We start from the raw sequence: 20828 nt of genomic DNA, 5'->3' as shown, positions 1-20828 counted from the left end.
TAAAATGTTGCATTCAGGGACAGCAGATGATTTGTCTGAGTTGACCCTTTATGGGGGCTTTATGAACTGCGAATCTGGGTCTGTAACATGAGCCACATCTGGAGCAGGCTTCCCATCTCCAGGCTTCCCATCTCCAGAACTGCACATCTGGAGAGGGGAAGCCTGGAAACAGGGATTTGGGGGAAGGGGGTGTCATTCCTGACCCAGCCTGGAATTTCCAAGTACATTTCCCAAACTGCACCAAACCATCGGAGTGGCCTCAGTCTGCTCCTGTACTGCAGGAGCAAAGGGCTGAATGGAACATCAGAACACAGGGCTGACGGACACAACTGGGCCATTCGGCCCTTTGACACTATTCGACCAGTCAATAAGGTCATGGCTCATCCCATTGCGTTCCCAGCTGCACTTTCGTCTCATTGCACCATTATCCCTGATTCACCTGTCTATGGAAAATCAGACAAAGTCAGCCTCGATATAATATAAATATTCATCCATCCAAAACCTCTGGGAAAGAGAATTCCCACTAGAATGAATTCCCACTTTGTGAATTTCTCTTCACTCCAGTTCTGACTGAGGTTGGAGGATGTCACTGTTTCAATTTCTAGTCCCACTCCTCCACCGCTCACAAGAAAATTTTAAATGTAACCAGGGTGGTGATATGGCTGAAGATAAAGGTTTAAGACTGGTCAGGTTCAATTATCAGAACAAGTCAATTAGATTTCGTTAGTCAGCTACAAGTAATTAATAGAACTAACTGAGGAGTATGATGGATATGTGGTTAGCACTGCTGGCTTAGATCACCAAAGAGCTGGGTTCAATTCCAAACTCAGGTGAGTTTGAACATTCTCCACGTATTTGTATGGGTTTCCTTCCAATGCTTCAGTTTACTCCCAGATTTCAAAGGTGTGTGCAGCTCGGAGTGGATTGACTGTGCTAGATTGCCCATTGTTGAGAGACCGTCCTCTTCATGGTAACCTCTGTCAGTTTGGGGCAATTGAACCTGCGATGCTGGCCTCCCTCTGCATCACAAACCAGCCGTCCAGCCAACTGAGTGGTAGACTGTGTGACTGTGTAAAGAATCAGACAGTCACAGATAAAGTGGAAAAGAAACTTCATAACAAAGAAAGTGGTACATTTCAAATAACGTTCCAGATAACAGTTGAGGATAAAAAGTCCTGTACTAGAAATTGTATTTCAGAACGGGACAAGTGTTTAGAAGCTGAATACTATAACGTGAGACAACGTGAAATAGCCAGAATTAATAATTGTGATTAGATATAAAATAAGTGCATCTGTATAGAGAGAGAGAGAGAGAGAGAGAGAGATGAAAAATCGTCGTGTTAATTCCCCTTATCTGCCATGCGCGGGGTCAACTGTGCAGGGTCATCCAAACTGAGAAAGTTCAACAGTGTGCCCATTGACCTTTGAAAGATGCGACCAATGCCAGTGATCACGGAATATCCAGGGGCATCAGTGCAATGGTGACTCCCTCCAGCCATGATGGGTTGAAGAAACGGCTGGCATTGAATGAAAGGAATACTATGAGATTCAGTGGGTAGTTAATGAGGTGAGTTCGATAAGATAGCACCAAGATACTAGGTCAGCCTCGTACAGACAATCCCTCTGTCACAATTAATAAAATTGTCACTGAAACAAATTATTGTTAGATGCAGCCCAAGGAATCGAAGAGTCTGCTGACCCCACATCCAGTTACAATGTTGCAGAACAAATGATCATCCAAAACTCTCCATCATCTTTATTGACACCAATATCCCCTTCAGCTATCATTCCTGGGAATACTGGCTCATGTTGCAGAATGCTGTCGAAATGTCTTCATTTCAGCATTCTGCAATCTATGACCTTGCATGAAAGTGTCTCTCAAACTCCCTTTCTTTTCTTTTCCCCAAAATCCTTTTGATTGTTGGGAGCTAAACTGATTTCCCCACCATCTCTCTCTGGCAGGGACTAGGGAATACGGACTAGGCAACAAGGACTCTATCAGAGTGATAATGTAACTAGACGGTTAATTCAGAGGAAAGGGCTGTGCTTCCCATAAAGTGTTTAAACTCCTACCACAGCCGATGTCAGAGCTTAAATTCGAATGACAAAAATTGGAATGAAACCTAACTTCACTCATGGAAACCAGAAACCGTCAGGATTTATTTTTATTATTTCACTGATAGTCTTTGGTAAAGAATCTTAACATTATTGCCCAGTCTGATCTCAGTGTGACTCCAGACCAACAACAAAATTCTTGGCTTCATTTTGTCTTGATAAATGGCCGCGTGGTCAAGGATTATTACTGATGGACAACAAATGCTGCCTTTGCCCGAGATGCTGGCATCCTGGAAAACAACAACTTTAAAGGTGAAATAAACCAAGGAATGGTGGGTGCTAGAGATCGAAAATAAAACTCTCCGGCGTCTGAAAGTGTTGGAGAATCTAAGCAGGTATAGCAGCCTCTGTCAGGAGAAACGCAGGTAACGGTTTGAGTCCAGTTACCATGCTTCACAACTGAAAGCAAACTGTGAAATAATATTATTTATCCTGGAATCGTGGATGGTTGGGTTGGAGAGAGAGGTGGGAGCCAGGTTTAAATAGAATGGACAGAGAAATGGAAAGAAAAAGAGAAGAAAAGAAATCAAAAGTGAGCAAAGGGATTGCTGATGATGAACTGAAAGGAAAACAAAATGGCAAGTTATACTCACATTTCCCCATTTCCCATATTCCTGAATATCACGTCCATTTAGATATGTTCCTGTTTAAAGTGAGTTGGGTTCCCTCTATCTCCTCTGAGTGTTCTGATCAAATCCATTGGCAATACTGAGATACAGAGAAAGGTAATGTTACACTGTCAACTGCTTCTTTGGACAGAGAAACTGTTACTGTGGGGCTATACGGGGTTTCAACGGAATTCTCAGCCAGGAAGAGAAACTCAGGAGTGGAAATACATTTCAACGCTGAACGCGTGCACCATGCGTGTGGGAAATTGACTTGTTCCTATCATTGGAAAATCAGTGGAGTTTCTGTGGATGCTTATCTCAGGTTTGTATTGTCAGTTGCTGGATCTGGTAACCCCACTCTTTTCACTGCATTTACAGTGTCTGGGTCCATGGTAATCAAATGGAGATAAGACTCCACAGAAGGATAGCTCTATAAATAGGGTGGAGCAGGACAGTGCACTATCTTCCCTGAGATTTCCCGGGATATTTGTCTCAGCTGGACCAGGTGTAAGGTTTTAAACCAGTTTGTTTCAAAATTGAGGTGGTCACTGAGCTGTGTCTCCTCCTTCAGTTTACCACTTCGCCTGAAGCCAGGGACAGAACTGTGCTGATGCTCACCATGAAATAAACTGGCTTAATTCTGGAACTTTCCAGGCAGGAGTGAGTAACGTATCCATCATCACCGTAGTGCAGTCCTCCGATGTATTCACTGGCTGACAGAAGTCACCTGTCTGCTGAGTGCAATACATTGAGTCCATCTCCCTGAAGAAGGTACAGAAATAAACTTCCAGAAACAGTAGGGAAAGAGTGACTGGTTAAATGAAGAACAGCAGGAAATTAGAATTAATAAAAGGTGTGTCTTTGAAAATCTCATTGAATTGAAGCTACATCCCAGAGTAATGAGGAGGTGACAGTAGAGCTAATGAAATAATTATTGATTATTTTTCAAAGCTGGTTTGATTCTGAAAAGGATCCTGCAGACTGGAAAGCAGCTATTGTAAACCTAAGTATTTAAAACAAGACGGAGAGGTCAATCAGTAAACTAAATTGTAGTTAGCTTGGTATCAACTGTGAGAAAAACAATGGAACCTTTTGTGAGGAATGTGACAACTCGACACTTGGAAAATAATGACATAATTTGGTCGAGTCAATCTAGATTCAGGAAAGGGAAATGATCTTTGATAAACCTGCTGGATTTTGTGGAGGTTGTGCGTTGTGACATCGACAATTGAGAATCAATGGGAGTGGACTATTTGCATTTTCAGCAGACATTGTCATGGTTGAATACAGGTGCGTACAGAATGTTACAGTCCATGGGTATGTAGGGGTGGAATACATCGAATGTTGGATAATCGAGAGAATGAAGAGAGTTGTGTTTTTATCTGGAGTGAAGGATTTGGGGTCTCAGAAGGATCAGAAGAAATAAAATGTTTCATATGGGAACAACAAATATCATCATTCACATTTATGTTCATTAAACAGTGGGAGGTTGGGAAGTGCTGTTGTTGAAACAGACCTGGATGTGCTTGGTCATAAATCACTGACAGAATGTTTAATCAGCAAGAAGTAAATGATATATGGCTCTTCTTGTAAAATAATTAAAGTACCAGAGTAAATGAATTTTTCCCAATGGTATTGTTATGTTTAGAGACTATTTAGGGTATTGTGTACAGGTTGGAAATGCTTTATAAATAATGATCGTGTGAGCGATACAGTCCAAAGGGATTTCACCAGACTAAACCCTGGCATGGTGTTACCATGAGGAGAAACTTGTGTGTAATATGTAGCACTGTGAGGGAATAAGAAGTTGAAACTTGATGGTTATGGTTGGACACTCCTTCTGTCCCAAGCAACTGAATAGGGTGAAGACTCCATCCTTCTGATTGGATGCTTGTTTCCGGGTAGTTTCCATGCCTATGCAGAGCCCCATGTCTATTGACAGATAAGTAAAGACTCTGAATGAACTTTACTGTACAGTTGCTGTGTGACCTTGCACTGAATGTTGCATTGTCAGCATCTGCAATACCTTCACTCTGAAACAGTTGGCCATTCCCCACCAGCTTCTGACCTCCATAGGGACCATGCGTCTAACTTCTTCGAATAGACAACACGTTGGTGAATGGGAAAACATGTTGTCTTCATTCCCACTGCCAGAAAACCATTTTATAATAACACATATGTACTATGAGTAATGTAGCAACGTGGAACAAGTTAGAGCAGTCTATCTGTGCAGCCAATGCACCATTTGTTTGTGATATTGGAGCATCTCTGACACCTTCCTCTTCCTGTGTCAGTGACCGAAGAAGCTGAATAACCACTTCCTGTAGCTTTGTAAATGGCTCCAGATTTGAAATGGCCTCTTTCTGATCCCATGTAAATGATGCATGGAAGTGAGCGGTCTCCTTGTCCTCCTATGGAATAGGCAGCAGGGACTGATTGGGCTATCCCTTTTCTTGCCGAGTAGTTTTGATGGGTTGAATGACTTGCCCATATTCTTGTGAAACCAGATTGAGGTACTGAATGACCTTTTTCTTTTTTCTAGGGAAATGTGTTTTGTCTGTAACGTGAATGTTCCCCAGACTTTAACAGCACAAGATTGAATATTGTCTGCGTCTTGCACATGGACATAGATGGCTTCAGAATCTGAGTGCTGACTTTTTTTCTGAACATTGTGTAGTCTTCAGTGAATATCCCCACTTCGGATCGTTGTGAACTCAATGGACTGCTTCCACACTGCAGGGATTCCCCGCTGGTCAACTGCAGATACCTGGGCTGAGGGAGATACCCTGAGAATCTCCTGCAGAGATACGCCACGGCTGAAATGATTGATGCCCACCGATAGTAAATACCTTCCCTTGTGCTGTGAATAACTCCGAGCAGTGGAGAGGTCACAATCGATTCTCATTTCTGCGATTTTGCTCAGGCTCCTTGATGCCATCCTCAGTCTAATACTGCCTTGAGTACAGGGCCAGTCTCTCTTTCCTGAGCCCCTGTGTTCCCTCTATTGTTCATATCAATAGGTCATGGTGTAGAAGTAGAGACTGGTTTCTTCAAACAGAATAACGTGATTGTCAGGAATTTTCTTACACAGCGAGTTAAGGGAGCTCGATAACTGAAAGGTACCAGTGGTGTCCTGCAGAGATCGGTTGTGGAACCGCTGCTTGTTGTGATTTTTATAAATGATTTGGATGAAGAAGCGGAAGAGTGGGTTAGTAAGTTTGCCGATGACTCGAAGGTTTGTGGAGTGGTACATAGTGTGGAGGGCTGTTGTCGGATGCAATGGGGCATTCACAGGATGCAGAACTGGGCTGAGAAGTGGCAAATAGAGTTCAACCTGGAAAAGTGTGAAGTGACTCTCTTTGCAAGCTCGAATGTGAATGCAGAATACAGTGTCAAAGGCAGGATTGTTGGCAGTGTGGAGGAACAGATGGATCTTGGGGTCCATGTCCATAGATCCCTTACGTTTGCTACCCAAATTGTGATAGGGTTGTTAAGAAGGCATACAGTACTTTAGTTTTGATTAGCAGGGGATTGAGTTTAAGAGCCGCAAGGTTACACTGCAGCTCTATAGCGCCTTGGCTAGACCACACTTGGAATATTGTGTTCAGTTCTGGTCACCTCATTCTAGGAAGGATGAGGAAGCATTAGAGAGGGTGCAGAGGGAACTTACCAGGATGCTGACTGGACTGGAGATCAGGTCTTATGAAGAAAGATTGAGGGAGTTAGGGCCTTACTCATTGGAGTGAAGCAGGATGAGAGGTGATCGGATACAGGTGCACAAGATGATGAGAGGCATAGATAGAGTGAATAGCCAGATACCTTTTCTCCCCAGCAAAAATGTCTCTAACGAGGGAACGAGGATTAAAGTGATTGGAGGACGGTTTCGGGGAGATGTCAACATTCGGTTCTTTACACAGAGAGTTTTGTTTGCATGGAATGCGCTGCCAGCAATGTTACTCGAATCAGATACCTGAGGGACATTTAAGAGATGCTTGGATAGGCACATGAAAGAAAATGCACGAAAGTATGTCGATGAGTCGAGAAGGATAAAAGATCAGCACAACAGCGAGGACCGAAGGGCCTGTACTGTGCTGTAATGTCCTATGTTCTCTGTTCTACGAAAGTATTTAAAGAGGCTTTAGATGGATTTTGACCTGTCAGAGAGTTGAGTGCTATGAATAATTAGGCATGAAAGAGGACTTGAGACCGAGAGAAGATCAGCCATGATCTGACTGAAGGGCAAGCAATGTTGAGGGGTAAGGGTAGGGAGCGAACAACTTGTTTCTGTTTCTACGTTCTATTATTGGAATGTTACAGGGTGTTATTTTCCTGGAAGTTTGGTTATTGAATGTTATAGTCAGGGTGTCCAGAGGATTTTCTGAGCCATCTCTGGGTGATGTGTTCGAGCTGTATTCACAGTAAACCTGGTTCGATAACGTGACCAACAAATGGAGCACATTTTGCAGAAAGGGGAATCCCTGTAAAGAGAAATGAGGGGCCTCTTTGATACCCAGTCTGGGTTTTCCAATTACATTTTTCAAAGCACCGAAACCGTGTGGGAAAGACTGAATGGTCTCCTCTGTTTCTGTGCACGAGGTGATAGCAGTACGTAGCCTCCCAGTGCTCTTGTCTAGCAGGTTTCAGGGGCTGAATGGAACACATAAACATGGGACTGAGGAACAGTAGTGGGTCATTACACACTGTGAGCCTTCTCCACCAGGCACTAAGATTGTGGCTGATCAGGTTGTGGTCTCAGCCCCACTTTCCTGTCTGTATACAATTATCCATGACTCACTTCATGGGCAAATACTTAACTAATACATCTTTGAATAAGTGTAAACAAAGAAGTACCACAATCTTTTTGGGGAAGAGAATTTCCACTCGAAAGGCCTTTAGAAATTTTCCTGATCCATCTTATCGAATCAGAGAGTCAGACACCACGGAAACAGACATTTTTGTCCAAATTGTCCATGCTGACCAGACATCCTAATCTGATCTAGTCCCATTTTCCAGCATTTTGCCAATATACCTCTGAACCATTCTTATTTATGTATTTATCCAGATATATTTTCAATGTGTAATTATACCCGCTTCCATGGATGCTCTTGTACTCTGAGATAATCTTCCTCACTGTCCACTGCACTACATTTTGCTGTTATCGGTAAACTTACTAATCATGCCTCTGATATTCGCATCCAAGTTGTGTATATACATGATGAAAAGCAGCAAGCTCAACACTGATTCTTTCAGCACACCACTAGCCACAGGCTTCCAGTCTGGAAAATAATCTGTTACCTTCAAGACAATTTTGCATCCAATTGATTAAATTTCCCTGGATTCCATGGGACCTAACTGCTTTAAATGTTCAATTTAATGCTGTAACTCAATTAGTTTAGCTAATGCAAACATATTTCCATAATCACATATTTACTCTTGTTTTGTTTCAACTATCTGATGAAACAACGTCTCTGCCAATGCCACTACAGCTTCCTCGTCTTGACATTTATGATCTCTCCTGTTTCAGCTGGTGACATTGGGACCTTGTTACCCCACATTCAGGAAAGATTCCATGATAAGGCTCTTGCATTGCTTCAGGTGCCTGTGATTCCACTGGCTTTTCAACCAGAGCAGGCAGCACTTCTACCGATGAATCAGCTATATACTTTACAAGGACAAATTGTATTCCTGGAGCTGAAAGTTTGTCCAATACTCCCACCACAATTTCGCAACACTTTACTGTACACTCCATCCCCGCTTTACATAACTGTGTGCTTTTTGTATCACATGAATTCACTTTAGCAGTACCTTTTCTGGAAATAGTCCTTCAGGAATACATACCGTCGCATCTTTCAGCATCCCACACTGAGAGGATCCTGTGTCTCTTAATAGTGCATTCTCTTTATCTGCTACCCCTGACTTATGTGAATACACTTTCCCTTTGCAGGTATATTTTATAAGCAGATCTGGAACTTCCTCCTTGACCAACCTCAGATCAACTTGTACACTGCGATGCAGCTTTCTAGCCTCCACTGTTCTTTCTGTTACTGGTCCAATAAAATTCCCAGGCTGATCCTGTTTTCTTACATCTGTCTGTTTTTTCCTAGCCCACCCCCAACAGAGTGATTTCCTGTGACCTAATGATTGCAACGAAAACATCAGAGCTTTTTAGCTCCTTTGTCCCCTTCAAGTGTTTCCTTTTTACGCTGTGGTAAGTTATCCTTCTGATCTTCATTGAGATCTACATATCCATTTCCACGTGAGGATTTCTCTATCCCTCATGAACTGAAATTGGTTCTGGAAGCCAAAATGTGTTTTATGGAAAAATTCATAATCATCTGCCTCTTCAGCTGCTAATCTTGCTGTTTGAACTCTCTGCTCGTACACAAGAGTTTGCACTACTTCAGGCAATCAATCTTTGAATTCCTCCAAAATAATTATCTCTCTAAGTGTATCATAGATTTGCTCGATTTTTAAAGTTCTTATCCATTTATCAAAATTACTTTCCTTGACCCCACAATATAGGTTTGACCAGGGTCACTCCTAATATTCCTGAAATGTTGTCTATAGGTTTCTGGCACAAGCTCATATGCACTTTCTTCACCTCCGCATACTCCCCAGATCCTTCCTCTGATATTGTTGCGGATACTTCACTAGTTCTACCTACAAGTTTCGTTTGGATCCACAAAACCCACGTGGCCGCTGGCCACTATAATTGTTTAGGCACTTCTTCAAATGAGATGCAAAAGATTTCTATATCCTACTCATCAAATTTAGACAAGGCGTGAATATACTTAAAAAGATTCTCACCAGGCTTTTGACTACCATGGGTTTGCTCATCCTCACGCTGCTCCTCACTAAGTTTACCTTCAGCCTTCATCTCCATCGTTTTCAGCTGACTTTCCACTCTCAGTGTCCATCTCTGAAGCTCAAACCCTCTCTCTTTTTGTTTCTCTCCTGCAAAAGCCATTCGTTTTTTTTCTCTTTCCTAGATAAAACCAATTCGTTCTCTTTGTTTTTCTTTTAATTTTAGTCGAAAGTGAGGTCTGCAGATGCTGGAGATCAGAGCTGAAAATGTGTTGCTGGAACATGTGTTACTTGCGGAGCGTTTCAGAGAACACCTCTGGGACACCCGGACCAACCAACCCAACCACCCTGTGGCTCAACACTTCAACTCCCCCTCCCACTCCACCAAGGATATGCAGGTCTTTGGACTCCTCCATCGCCAGACCACAACAACACGACGGTTGGAGGAAGAGCGCCTCATCTTCCGCCTAGGAACCCTCCAACCACAAGGGATGAACTCGGATTTCACCAGTTTCCTCATTTCCCCTCCCCTCACCTTGTCTCAGTCAAATCCATCGAATTCAGCACCGTCTTCCTAACCTGCAATCTTCTTCCTGTTCTCTCCGCCCCCACCCCAGTCTGACCTATCACCCTCACCTTGACCTCTTTCCAACCATCACATTTCCGACGCCCCTCCCCCAAGTCCCTCCTCCCTACCTTTTATCTTAGCCTGCTGGACAAACTTTCCTCATTCCTGAAGAAGGGCTTATGCCCGAAAAGGCGACTCTCCTGATCCTTGGATGCTGCCTGACCTGCTGCGCTTTTCCAGCAACACATTTTCAGTTTTAATTTTAGTCGTAACGCAAACTGTTTCATTTCAGCTTCTGACTCAAGCTGCTTTATTTGCGATTGAAGTTTAGTCATTTCTACAGACCCCAATGGAGTTTCCCGCAAATTGGAATGCTGAACTATTGCTGCAATCATCTCATCTTTCCTCACATTAGGAGATAGCTTCAACTCAAGCTTGTCTACTAATTCCCGCAGCTTGGACTTATGTGCATTTTGTGAAACTCCCAAGGTCGATTCTCCCATCTCCAAAACATCCTTTGTGACTGTAGGAGTTATTGCTATCTGAAGCTCTGTTTACACACCAAATCCACACTTGAACAAAGAGACACTAACACCTTCCACTCGCTGCCTTAATTCCGCAAAGTCCCTCCAAACTGTTATGGACCAGGCCCGACCCCTTAAAACATTTTTAAGCAGATAGACCAGACGTAACTTTGGTATTTGTTGAAGGTTGGTGTATAGTGGATATTAACAGAGTGAAGTAGCTGGTCAGACTGCTGAATTTTAAACGAACAGACTTTATTCACCAAATTACGGAATGAAGCACATGAACTGAAACTAGAATACCCAACTAACGTATCATATACAACCGAGAGACTATCCCGAGTTTAGGATATTGTTCCAAAATACTTGCAAAAATCCCAATAAACAAACGCTTTATCACAAACAGTAAATCTGATACAAAAAGCTTACAGGTTATGAGGTCGGAAGTACAGAAGGAAGGGGAGAGCGTCCAATTTCAACAGTCACCCTGACTCAACTAACCCACAAACTGAACCAATCTACCCAGCTAGAGAGTTGGCCACGTCGTCTTGATTATAAAAGTTTTTATTTAAAGACTTGAAAGCATTCTGCCTGATTAGATATAAGCAAAAGGACCCCAAATGAAACTTTCAAAATTCAGACATATTGGTGTCTTAGGTCGTTTATAACTTCTCTGAAGAAGAAAAATCAAGGATAACATATCTTTGTAAAAGGACAGGCTTTGTGACAACACACCACATTTGGCTTTAGACTGAATTCAAACAATGAAGTCAATAAAGTGTGTTAAAGTGCTTGTAAGTTTATATTAAAAAGTGCTGAAGCATATTGAGTGTTGGAGATACGAAAGTGCCTCATTAAATCAATTAAAGGAATGTCCAGGCAAATCCACATTTCCTGTGTATTGGAGTGCAAAATATCCACTGTAAATATATTGGCTGGTGCCTGTTCTCGTCGAGCAGAGATCGGCACGGTAACAACATCCATATTGTGGTTTTTGAGGTTGGTGATAGTGGGAGGTTCAGGCGGTTACAGTATTGCAAATGGACAACGGAGCAGAATCGTCGAGCCTGGGAGATGAAAATATCCACTATTCTCTCTCACAACTAACTTCACGAGAGCAATTAATGATTTGACCAATAGTCAGCGATGCCAACAATCAATCCAGTCCAATTGTCTTTGTGAATTGAAGGAACCATACTGAAAGGTGTTAACTGGATCTGCTTGTTCAGTAACTGTAATTGATGCCAGACTCCATGGATTCTAAAGATGCCATTGGATGGTAACCCTCTCCTGTTAGTAAGGGGCTTCTTGCAATGCTTTATGCCATTATAACAGCAGATGCATCATCCCCAACGCTCACAGGGATCAGCAGCTGCAGAGTCAGGAAAAGGAGAGATAAACATCTGAGAATAGACTGGAATAATCCATTAATTGATCAGAATCTGAGAACATTAGACTGTAAAGCTGCAACAATGGACAGGAGTTTATCCTCGGGTCTTTTTTCTTTCCAGGTCTTGGTCAACATTACCATATCAGATATTAGGTGCACTGATGATTATCCAGGCGGGTTACTATCCTATCCTCGCTATTGTTGGTGTTCCTGGTAAGTTTCTTCATCTCTATCCATTTATTAATCTCTTTAACCATGGCAAACTTCTTTGCTATTTCTGTTATCTATATTTGACAAAGACAGAAACTATTATCTTCAGTTTCAAATGCAAATTCCATTCATTCTCCACAAATTTCAGAACCGCCCTCACCCCCGCCCTCACCAGCACCTGAGAACGAGACTGTTCAGAATACCGAAGTACCTTTTTTCCCTGAATTGATTTACATTTCTGTATTCTGTCCATTACCAAACCTATCCACTACCAGCTCGATAATATCCTCAGGCACCATCTTGGCATCAATGCTGACGCTTAATAAACCATTATTTATGCTTTGGTAAAATTCAGTCGTTATGGTTCCACCTCTCCTCGAAGCACACTTTCAGTTGCAAATATTCCGATCGCAACCTTGTTCTTGTCTCTAAAGTAACTTAATGACAGGAACACTGTGTCAGAGCAGTAATGCCGGAAGAAATGTAATTCAGAGGCACAGGTTATTGCACAGAAAGACACTCTTCCACATCCTACCACAGATGATGTCAGAAAGTAAATTCAACTGACAAGAATTGCAAATCAAAGCAAGTTTTACGAATAACAATCTTAACATCTCCAGCATTTTGTCCATGCGTTTATCTATTTCACTGATGTCCTTTGGTAAAGAAAACTAGCGTTATTACCTGGTCTGGCTTAAGACTGATATCAGACCCACATCAATGTGCTTGGTTCTGTACTGCCTGAAAGAATGACCACACATTAAAGGGCATTTGGTAAGGTGAACAATGCTGCCCCTGTCAGCGATGCAGACATTCCAAGTAATAACGAAATTAAAGATTAAATACAACAAAGAATGATGCAATAGTTCAGAAACAATAAAGAACGAAAAATGCCAGAGAAACTGAGCAGATTTAGCAGCCTCGGGTCGAGAGAAAAACAGAATTGGCAATTCGATTCTAATGACCATAGTTCAGAACTGAACACAGTTGGGAAATAGTGTGATTGATGTTGGTTACTGTGACATCTGTTATGAAGGGGAGAAGGACTGAGTTGAATAGATGAAAAAGGAGAGAGATAGTGAGAAAGAAGCAAACAAAGGGATTGTTGATGATTAGCAGGTATGGAAATTTAAAAATGAGATTAATTTTATTTATTTTTCTCCTGTTCCCATATTTCTGAAAATCATGACCATGTAAGGTAAACATCAAAGTCCCTGTTTAAAGTGATTTACGTAGATTTTTCTCTCTTTCCTGAATGTGATCATCTTCCTTTATTCATTAGTGGAATGCTGGGCCAGGATTTAATTCCCTTTCCCCATTGTTCTTGAGAAGGTGTTGGTGAGCGGCCTTCCTGACCCATTGCAGTCCGTGGGCTGTACGAATTCAGTGCTGAGGTCCATGCGTTTCATTCCTTTGAGGCTTTGAAGTGAGTGGTATAACTGAGTGGCTGGCTTGGCCATTTCAAACTGCAACTGAAAGTTGAATACATTGCTGTGGGTCTGGAGTCACATGTAAGCCCGACGAGGTGAATATGGTAGATTTCCGTCCCTGAAGGGCATAAGGGTGACCTAGGACTTTCGACAATGGTTTCATTGTTTCATTTGATTCTTAACTCCTGATATTTTATTGAATTCAAATTCCAACATTTGACGTGGTGGGATTCAGATCAAGGGTCTGGGTCATTACCTGATTCCTTGGATTAATATTCCGGAGATAAAAAAGCTAGGCCATCTCCTCCTCAGCATCACCAATCAACTCGAATGGCAGCAGTGGTGTTGTTGTTCGAGTGACTTTGTTTCATAAGGCAAATAAATGATTTGGCAAAACATATCATCCTTCTCATTTTGTATTTACGAGAAGGCGAGATGATGGGAAGTGCTCTTTGTGAAATGGAGCTGGATGTCCATGGGCATGAGTCACTAACAGAATTCATACGGAGCAGCCGGGTGCTAGCAGGTGGGACTAGATTAGGTTGGGATATCAGGTCGGCATGGACGGGTTGGACCGAAGTGTCTGTTTCCATGCTGTACACCTCTATGACTCTATGACTCAGCAAGTAATCGGCACAATAAATGAATAGTGTCCTTCATTGCAAAATGATTAAAGTATAAGTGTTAAGGCGCCGTCCTGCAGTTGTAGAGTGTTCTTGAGACAGTATTTTCTCTCCTGTATAATGAATGATCTCCTTGCTACAGAGAGACAGTGTAATGGAGTTCCATCAGACTGATCCCTGCGGTGATGGTACCATGAGGAGACTGTGAAGGAAATGAATGTTTAATCTGTAACACTATGAAAAGAATAAAAAGTGATTGCATTAACACTTGAGTATTATGAATCACCACTCATTATTTCCAAAACAAAATATTGATAGCATTAAATATAACATGCTTTCCGTGACACGTGTCTTCACATTTGGACAAATACGTGGATCGGAAAGGTTTAGAAGGATATGGACCAAGCGCAGAGAAATGGGATTAGCATGGATGGACATTTTGGTCAGGATGAACTAGTTTGAGCTAAAGGGCCTGTCTCCTTGCTTTGGATTCTATGATCATTTACAGAGTTATGTACATCCCCCATGTTGGTTGAGAGAGAGCTGCAGGTTCTGAATGAACTCTCACAGTCTCGATGTGCGGTTGGTGTGTGACCCTGTACTGAACGTCATGTTGTTAACAATCTGTCAGCACCCACACTCTGACAGAGTTCAGCATTCCCACCAGCTTCTGACCTCCATACTGGACAGTATCCTGTATTCTCTGTCACAAACCAATTTATTTTTTGCTAAAAGCTGGTCATTGGCTCAAGGAGACTCTGTCCTTGATGTTATCGGATGGGCAATAAACGGGACGGGCTCTGATCAGTCTCGTTTTGTACAGACACGAAAGGGATTTTCAGAGGCCTTTTATTTATATGTAAACAGATGAAACTTCAGGCCAAAGTAGTTATGCTTTAGAAGTGACCTGTATAATGATTGGGGAGTGGTCAGCTCTTTTAGCTGAGCAAGCTGAGTTGAGCTGAGCTGAGCAGTTTTCAGTTGAGACTTGCACTAGAAGTTCAACAGGTTAGAATAGTAATGGCTCTTTCAGTCGCCAAACGTTTCCTGCGTGTGCATGCAGTGACTTTGGAAATTTTACAAAAAGTGAATAAGACCAAGTTGCAAGAATTAGCAGAGAAGCTGGAATTGAAACTGACTGCTTCTGTGAGGAAAGGAGAGATAATTACAGCAGTGTCACGTCAATTAAACTTTCTGGAGAAACGATCAGAATCTATAGAGATAACAAGAATTCAGTTGCAAATGAAGCACCTTGAGTTAGCTGCGAGAGATAAGGAAAGGGCAGCATAAATGAAACATTTCAGTTACGATTAATAGCAGAAGAGAGGGAAAAAGAGAGAGCATCCAAACTGAAAGAGAAAACAAAGAAAGAGCGGCAAAAGATAGAGCAGCAGGAGAGAGAGAGAACGAGAGAGCTTTTGAATAGCAAAACTGACATTTCAAAAAGAAAGTCAGTGTAAAAGGCTGGAGATAACGCTGAGGGTAGGTATAGTAAGGAATACAGTGAGGATGAGCAAGCCTCGGTTGTCAGAGGTCTAGTGAGAAACTGTTTGAGCATGTTCAAGAAGAATGTGATGCCTTTTTCATCTCATTTGAAAAGGTGACTAAACAAATGCAGTGGCCAGAGGCAATGTGGACTTTGTTGATCCAAACGAAATTTGTAGGTAGGACTGGTGAGGTATTCACATCCGTATCGGAGGAGGTATCTGGTGAGTATGAAGAGGCAAAAAAAAGCCATTTTGTCTGCACATGAGCTTGTTCCAGAAGGCTATAGACAACGTTTCAGGAATCTAAGGAAGGATCGTGGTCACACCTACATTGAATTTGAAAGGATCAAACAGACTAATTTCGATAGTTGGATACGAGCTTTAAAAATCAAACAAAACTATGATGACCTTAGAGAGATTAGGATTTGGAGGAATTAAAAAAAAATCACTGTCTGAAGTCGTGCAAACTCATGTGGAAGAACAGAGAGTGTAAACAGTAAGGTTAGCAGCTGAAGTGGCTGATGATTTTGAACTGGTCCATAGACTTGGTTTGGCTTTCAGATACAGTTGCAGTCTATAAGAGATACAAATTGGAGCAAAGAGATATCCTCACGTGCAAAGGGAAAGGAAAATCTCAGTGAAGATCATAAGGATAATTTACCACGGTAAAAAAGAAAACCTTGAGGGGGACAAAGTAGTTGAAAAAACTCTGATGTTTTCATTGTGATAAAGTGGGCTACACAAAATCATAGTGTTGGTGGGCTGGGAGAAAACCAGATGTAGGATAACCACACAAGCCTGGACGTTTTGTTGGACTAGTAACAAAACGCACAAGGGAAGATAGATAACTGCCTCAGAGTGTACAAGGTGATCAGAGGACGTGCCAGCTCTGCTTATAAAATATACATGAAAGGGTAAAGTTTATTTACATAGGCCAGAATTAATTTTTTAAGGAGGTTACAATATTAATTGACATAGGATCTTTTCAGTCTGTAATGCTGAGGGATGAGGATTTATGCACTCTTGAGAGACTATTGCCAGAAAATGTGCTTGTAACAGGAATTCATGATGAGACAAAAAGTTCTCAGATATGTAAAGTGAGACTAAAGAGTCCCGAGAAGAGTAGATAATGTGTGGTAAGAGTACTGGACAAATTCTCAGCTCCAGGAATAAAATTTGTCCTTGCAAATGATATAGCTGATTCACCGGTAGGCGTGCTGCCTACTCTAGTTGAAACGCCGGTGGAAATGCAAGCAACTGAAGACCTGGAGAATGTTTATCCAGAAATTTTCCCTGATTGAATGATCACAAGATCACAGATGCACTGATTGAAGCAGGATATAGGCGCAGGTAAGGAAGCTGACGTAGAGTTATCCAAAAGTTGTTTTTGATCAGTTAAGTGGAACAGAGAAGGAGCAAGAAGGAAAACATGCAAGTATTTCGAGCTCTGCTAAGCGCATTGATTTGCAGCAGAAAAAGAGGAGTTACATCAGTTCTATCAAAAGGCATTTAGCAAGAAAGAGAATGATTGCATTCCTGTATGTTATTATTTAACAAATGATGTCTTGATGCAGAGATCAGCACACATTGAAGCAGATCAGACGTGGGCAGAAATTCATCAAATTGTTTTGCCTGTTGGGTACAGAAAGGAGGATGCTGAGAGTGGCATATGAGCTACCACTTGGAGATCATTTCGGGGAGAGGACAATAAGGCTGAAGTACAAAGATATTTTCACTGGCCTGTACTACACAAAGATGTAGTTGAATTTTGCTAGACATCTCAAACATGTCACACAGGCAGTAATAAGACCTGCAACTTTAATACATATTCCAGCATTTGAGGAAGCTTTCAGAAGCGTCTTGATAGATTGTGTAGGCCCCTACCTCAAACACAAAGTGGGAATAAGTATTTATTAACAATAATGGATGCTTCGACTAGATTTCCAGAAGCAATCCCATTATGAAGCATCACAGCTAAAAGAGTTGTAGAAAAAAAAATACTTAATGTTTTTACTAGATACGGACTGCCAATAGAGATCCAGACAGATCAAACCTCACAACCGAACCATTCAAGGAGGTGATGGATAACTTGGGAATAAAGCAATTCAAATCTACTGCATACTATTCGGAATCACAGGGAGCATGAGAGAGATGGCATCAAAAACTGAAGACCATGTTGAAGGTTTAAGGTCAGGAATATCCAGATGATTGTGAAAAGGAAATTCCTTTTGAACTATTTGTGATGAGAGACGCACAGAATGAATCGAACAAATTCAGTCTATTTGAATTAATTTGTAGGCATGAAGTAAAAGGACCATTAACATTGGTTTAGGAGATATTAATAAGTCAGAATTCAGAGACCATCCATTTGGACGATGTGTCAAATTTTAGGGAACGAATAAATAGAGCTGGGGAGTTGGGTAGACAGCATTTAAAAGTATCGCAGCATACAATTAAACAGGAAGTGGATCAGAAATCAAAAATTCACAATTTTGCAATTGGGAATAAGGTCTTGGTGTTACTTCCGGTAACAGGTGAACCTTTAAAACCAAGTTTTAGTGTACCTTATCAAATTGGGAACAAATTGAATGAGGTGAACTACTTGGTACGGACTCCAGACAGAAAGAAATCTCACAGAGTGTGTCATGTGAATATGCTCAAAAGATGTTTGATAGGGAAGGAAAGCAAGAGGAGAAGGTATTAATGATTACAGCACAGAAGGAAGAACCAAGTTCAGAGGATTCTGAATTGGACATTTCTCAAATCAAATTGAACGAGAAAGTTGTAAAAAATTGAGATAAATTATTGATTTACCTTCCACAAGAAAAGCAAAGATACCTGAAAGAGTTATTACTATCTCATGGAGAGAAAAGCGGAAATAAACTGTGAAGTATAAACATAATTTTGCATGATAAAGATACAGGAGATGCTGTTCTGATTAAGCAACATCTTTACAGGTATGACCCTCCAAAATTGGCACAGGTTCAGAAGGAGTAGAGTGCATGCTCAAGATGGCATAATCGAAGTGAGTTACATTGACTGGAGCTCACGTATAGTCATGGTGCCAAAGTCAGATGGGCCCCAACGGTCATGTGTGGACTATCACAAAGTCAACGCCGTTACAAAGTCTGATGCATATCCAATTCCATGTTTAGAGAACTGTGTCGAAAAAGTGGGAGAAGCTACTTACATTTCTAAGTTGGACTTGCTCAGAGGCTACTGGCAAGGACCTCTGTCAGAGACAGCAAAGGCAATTTCGGGGTTTTCATAACGCCAAATGGACTATATCTGTTAAAAGTCGTGACATTTGGTATGAAAAACGACTCAGTCACATTTCAGAGGCTGATAATAAGCTCATTGCCGGATTACCCAACTAGGTGGTGTACACGAATGATCTGGTGGTTTTTAGTCACTCATGGAAGGAACATTTAGAGCATTTATCGGATTTGTGAGATCAACTTCAGAAGGCAGGCTTGGTGGTAAAATTAGCTAAAAGTGAATTTTTGAAATCCTAAGTCACGTTCCTGGGTCACGTTATTGGACATGGATAAATTGCCACATGAAATACGAAAACGAAAGTAGTTGGGGAATGTTTCACACCGTCGACAAAAAGAAATATGCAGTACTACGTTCCTGTGATTGACTGGATTTTACCGAAACTTTGTGCCAAACTTTAAGCAGTGCGGCTGCTCCACTCACCAAATTGTCAAGGGCAAGAACTCTCAGTGGACAGAGGACTGTCAAAAGGCATTTAACAGCCTAAAGACTGTGTTAACACTGCCCCCAATATTAGCTACACTAGATTACACGAAGCCTTGCAAGGTGGCTATCGTTACCAGTGATGTGGGTATCAGTCCTGTGTTCCTGCAGGAGGATGATGAGGGAATAGAAAGACCTATCGGGTATTTTTCTGGGAAGTCGAACGTTCATCCACAGAAATGTTCAACGGTGGAGAAAGAGACTTTAAAGTTGGTGTTGGCATTACACCATAACTGTGTTTATATTACCAGCAATGCATTTGAGACAATCGTATACACTGATCACAACACATTGACATTTGTGGAAAATACTAAGGACAAAAAGGTCAGACTGTTTAGATGGAGCTTGTTGTTGCAGCCGTTCAATCTGACCATTATGCATGTGGCAGGTCGTGAAAAGTGAAAGCTGATGAGTTATTGAGACTCGAATTAGATATTGAGGTGTTCGGTGGTGGGTGTACCGCGGCCTGAATTTGCGTGGGTTTGTGCATGTTTGAATGTTTACAGTTAGTATAGTGCATCTGTCAGTTTTGAGACTACTAACTGGGTTTGAAGGGTTAAAAATGCAGCCATCTTTTAGCATTGATGGTCCTTTTTTAAGGGGAGGGGGGAGACATGTCACAAAGCTCGTCTCTTTTTTGTTGAAAAGTTGTTCCTTGGCTCAAGGAGAGTCAGCCCTTGTTTTTTTTTCAGAGGGACAATAAAACGGGGCCAAGCTCAGATCAGTCTGGTTAGGTACAGAGATGAAAAGGATTTTCAGAGGCCTTTTGTTTATATGGAAATAAATGAGACTTCAGGCCAAAGTGGTCATGATTTATAAGTGACAAGTATAATGAATGGAGAGTGGTGAGATATTTTAGCTGAACGAGCTGAGCTGAGCTGAGCATTTTGCAGTTGATTTTTGATCTAGCAAGTTCAACTGAGAGCTGTGTGGAAACTCTCTCTCTTTTCAGACCTTCAGTCTCAACCTGGATGTATGTGTTCCATTTGTACTGGTTTGTATTGGGAGTTTGCTTATTGGGACAGTTGTGTATATTCGGAATAGCATAATTAAGTCTAGCTGAATCAGTTTAATTCTGTCGTGATCCTTTATTCTGTTATTTGTATTGCATTGTGTAATTTTATGAATAAAGTTTTTGTCTGTTTTAAAATCTAGTAGTCAACCTAGCTAAATTACTCCGACTAATTTTCATTCCACACTTACCGGAACAAATTGCAAAGGTATGCTCTGGGCTGCCTGCTTAAAAATGTTTTGAGTAGTCTAGCCTAGTCCATAACATCTCGGAGATGGAAGATGCATCCTTGGGACTT

The sequence above is a fragment of the Chiloscyllium plagiosum genome, unplaced genomic scaffold, assembly GCF_037043375.1.
Source record: "Chiloscyllium plagiosum isolate Xiang-an unplaced genomic scaffold, Cpla_swu_hap1 HiC_scaffold_13, whole genome shotgun sequence".
In the NCBI taxonomy this organism is placed as follows: Eukaryota; Metazoa; Chordata; class Chondrichthyes; order Orectolobiformes; family Hemiscylliidae; genus Chiloscyllium; species Chiloscyllium plagiosum.
This window is presented reverse-complemented; position numbering follows the sequence as displayed.